Raw genomic sequence first — 4,504 nt, forward strand, 5'->3', positions numbered from 1 at the left:
TTAGAGATACCAAGGGAACATTTCATGCAAAGATGGCCACAATAAAGGACAGAAATGGTATGGACCTAACAGGACCAGAAGATTTTAAGAAGAGGTGGCAAGAATACACAGAACTATATAAAAATGATATGCATGACCCAGATAACCACGATGGTATAATCACTCACCTAGAGCCAGACATCCTGGAGTGCAAAGTCAAGCTGGCCTTGGGAAGCATCACTATGAACAAAGCTAATGGAGGTGATGGAATTCCAGTTGAGCTATTTCAAATCCTAAAAGATAATGCTGTGAAAGTGCTGCACTCAATATGCCAACAAATTTGGAAAACTCAGCAGTGGCCACAGGACTGGAAAAGGTCAGTTTTCATTCCAATCCCAAAGAAAGGCAATGCCAAAGAATGCTCAAACTACCGCACAACTGCACTCATCTCAGATCAGTTCAGTTCAGTCTCTCAGTTGTGTTTGACTCTTTGCAACCCCACACACTAGCAACGTAATGCTCAAAATTCTCCAAGCCAGACTTCAACAGTACATGAACCGAAAACTTGCAGATGTTCAAGCTGGATTTAGAAAAGACAGGGGAACCAGAGATCAAATTGTCAACATCCACTAGATCACAGAAAAAGCAAGAGAGTTCCAGAAAAACATCTACTTCTGCTTTACTGACTATGCCAAAGCCTTTGACTCTATGGATCACAACAAACTGTGGGAAATTCTTAAAGATATAGGAATACCAGACCACCTGACCTGCTTCCTGAGAATTCTGTATGCAGGTCAGGAAGCAACAGTTAGAACTGGACATGGAACAACAGACTGGTTCCAAGTCGGGAAAGGAGTATGTCAAGGCTGTATATTGTCACCCTGCTTATTTAACTTATATGCAGAATATGTCATGCAAAATGCCAGGCTGGATGAAGCACAAGCTGGAATCAAGATTGCCAAGAGAAATATCATTAACCTCAGATATGCAGATGACACCACACCTATGGCAGAAAGAGAAGAAGAATTAAAGAGCCTCTTGATGAAAGTGAAAAAGGAGAGTGAAAAATCTGGTTTAAAACTCAGCATTCAAAAAATAAAGATCATAGCATCTGGTCCCATCACTTCATGGCAAATAGATGGGGAAACAATGGAAACAGTGACAGACTTTATTTTCTTGGGCTCCAAAATCACTGCAGATGGTGAGTGCAGCCATGAAATTAAAAGACACTTGCTCCTTGGAAGAAAAGCCATGACCAACATAGACAGCATATTAAAAAGAAGAGACATTACTTTGTCAACAAAGGTCCATCTGGTCAAAGCTATGGTTTATCCAGTAGTCATGTATGGATGTGAGAGTTTAAGCATAAAGAAAAGCTGAGTGCCAAAGAATTGATGCTTTTGAACTGGGGTGTTGGAAAAGACTCTTGAGAGTCCCTTGGACTGCAAGGAGATCCAACCAGTCAATCCTGAAGGAAATCAGTCCTGAATATTCACTGGAAGGACTAATGCTGTAGCTGAAGCTCCAATATTTTGGCCACTGACGCGAAGAACTAACTTATTGGAAAAGACCCTGATGCTGGGAAAGACTGAAGGCAGGAGGGGAAGGGGACGACAGAGGATGAGATGGTTGGATGGCATCAGTTACTCAATGGAAATGAGAATCAGCAAGCTCCAGGAGTTGGTGATGGACAGGGAAACCTGGCATTATGCAGTCTATAGTGTTGCAGAGTTGGACATGACTGAGTGACTGAACTGAACACCTGCACAGAAACATCCAGAATAATGTTCGACCAAATATCTGGGCATCGTGTCCCAGAAAAGTTGATACATCAAATTAACCAACACATTTCTCACTTTAACCCTGGTGAGGGGGCTTCAAGAGGTTGGGGGGGAGGAGCACGGGAAGATGGCGGAGGAATAGGACGGGGCGGCCACTTTCTCCCCCACAAAATCAACAAAAGAACATTTGAACGCTGAGTAAATCCCACAAAAAAACTTCTGAATACCGGCAGAGGACATCAGGCACTCAGAAAAGCAGCCAATAGTCGACGAAAGGAGGTAGGAAATAGATAAAAAGAGAGACAAAAGAGGGAGGGACGGAGCTCCATCCTGGGAAGGGAGGCTTAAAGAAAAGAGAGAGAGAGAAGTTTCCAAACACCTGGAAACACTGGCGAGTGGAACCTCAGAGGGCCGCATAACTAGGAGACGAAAGACAGAAATAATTAAAACTCACAGAATAAGTGCCCAGAGGAAACTCTCAGCGGAGAAGCGGCGCAGACGCCCACGCCCCTCACTAGCAGGCGGGGGCTGGGCAGGGAGGCGCCAGCGGCGGTGCTCAGAGGGAGAACCAGGCTTGAACGCCGCAGGGCAAACTGAGGGCTCGAACCTAAGATACCAGAGCAGAGGTTGCAGCTGAAGGGCGAGAGGGCTGGAAAAAGCCTGCGAAAAGCCCCAAGCCAGGCCCACCCGCAGAACCGGGCACTGAGGGAGCAAGCGGCAGCGGGCGGCCCAGCCCTCAGCCCCCAGCCCCACCGACGCGGGCGGGAGGGCGGCCAGCGCCGGGGAGGGGGCAGCCGCGGCCCCAGAGAGGCTTCCCGGGCCAAGCTGCAGGCAGGCTTCCTTGCTGGCCAGGACTTCTTGGGTTCGGGCCGGTCAACATCCGCCTGAGAAAGTGCGTCGGTTGTACTCCCAGAAAACCGAGCGGCAGGGACCGGGAAGGCGATAAGTCGCAGCAACCGTGCTCGCCAAATGCCTGGTCACCTGAGCTGCTAGGACCGGGGAAGGCACAAAACGCAGGCCCAGCCAACTCTGTGCCTTTGTGGAGTACCCGAGGACCTGAACCTGAGCCGCTCAGACCTGGGAAGTGCAGGCAACCCAGCGCCAGCTGCGGACAGCTCGCAGCAGAGCAAACTAAAGCCTAAGCAGCATAAACAGGGAAAGCACACACGCCTCCAGCAGGAGCATTTCCAGTGTAGCCGAGACACCGCGAGCACTCCCCACAGACGCCAGGGATATTTGTTAGCTGTTCCTCCCTCCCTATAGCAGGACTGAATAGGAGAGCCGGGGGGGGGGGGGGGGAAGTGTCCACCACCGCATCCTGGTGTCAGGACGGGAATTAGACACTAAGGAGACCAGAAAACAGAAGAGGGAGAAGCCTTGAGCCTCCTGCAAGATTAAGACTGACAACCAGAGGCAGAGGCTTAAGGCCAAATCCTGAGAACACCAGAGATCTCCGGTTCCAGAGAACATTAACTGATAGGTACTCATCAAAGGCCTCCATGCATACACTGAAACCAGGCACCACCCAAGGGTCAACAAGTTTCAGTGAAAGTCATACTACGCAAGCTATCCAGCAACACAGGAGAATAGCACTGATCTTCAATATACAGGCTGCCCAAAGCCACCCCAAACCCACTGACATCTCAAACTCATTACTGGACACTTCATTGCACTCCAGAGAGAAGAAACCCAGCTCCACCCACCAGAACATCGACTCAAGCTTCCCTAACCAGGGAACCTTGACAAGTCACCCATCCAACCCCACACACAACGAGGTAACTACATAATAAAGAGAACTCCACAAACTGTCAGAAGACGGAAAGGCCACCCCGAACATAGCAATATAAGCAAGATGAAGAGGCAGAGAAATACCCAACAAGTAAAGGAACAGGATAAATGCCCACCAACACAAACAAAAGAGGAAGATATAGGGAACCTACCCGATAAAGAATTTCGAATTTTAATTGTGAAAATGATTCAAATCTGGAAAGCAAAATGGAGTTACAGATAAATAAACTGGAGAAAAGGATTGAGAAGATGGAAGAAATGTTCAATAAGGAATTAGAGGATATAAAAAAGAGTCAATATACAATGAATAATACAATAGATGAGATCAGAAACACTCTCGAGGGCACAAACAGTAGAATAACGGAGGCAGAAGACAGGATAAGCGAGCTAGAAGATAGAATTGTAGAAATAAATGAAACAGAGACGGAAAAAGAAAAAAGAATTTTAAAAAATGGGGACAATATTAGAGACATATGGGACAATATTAAACGCCCCAACATTCGAATCGTAGGAGTCCCAGAAGAAGAAGACAAAAAGAAAGACCATGAGAGAATACTTGAGGAGATAATAGTTGAAAATTTCCCTAAAATGGGGAAGGAAATAATCACCCAAGTCCAAGAAACACAGAGAGTCCCTAACAGGATAAACCCAAGGCGAAATACCCCAAGGCACATATTAATCAAATTAACAAAGCTCAAACACAAAGAAAAAATATGAAAAGCAGCAAGGGAAAAACAACAAATAACACACAAGGGGATCCCCATAAGGATAACAGCTGATCTTTCAGCAGAAACTGCCGGTGCCAGCCGGCAAAGAGAACAGGTCCGGAATGCAACGACGTAGAAGCCTGAGAAAAGAATTAAGGAGTAAAGAATGGGGTCGCGAGGACTGAATGCTCGTGAGGCAAATCAGCGACTTTATTGAAAAGGGCCAGGGTTTTTACACCAAGTGAGACC

This window comes from Moschus berezovskii, chromosome 4, assembly GCF_049115385.1.
Source record: "Moschus berezovskii isolate FMDL1 chromosome 4, NW_MosBer_1.0, whole genome shotgun sequence".
Lineage (NCBI taxonomy): Eukaryota > Metazoa > Chordata > Mammalia > Artiodactyla > Moschidae > Moschus > Moschus berezovskii.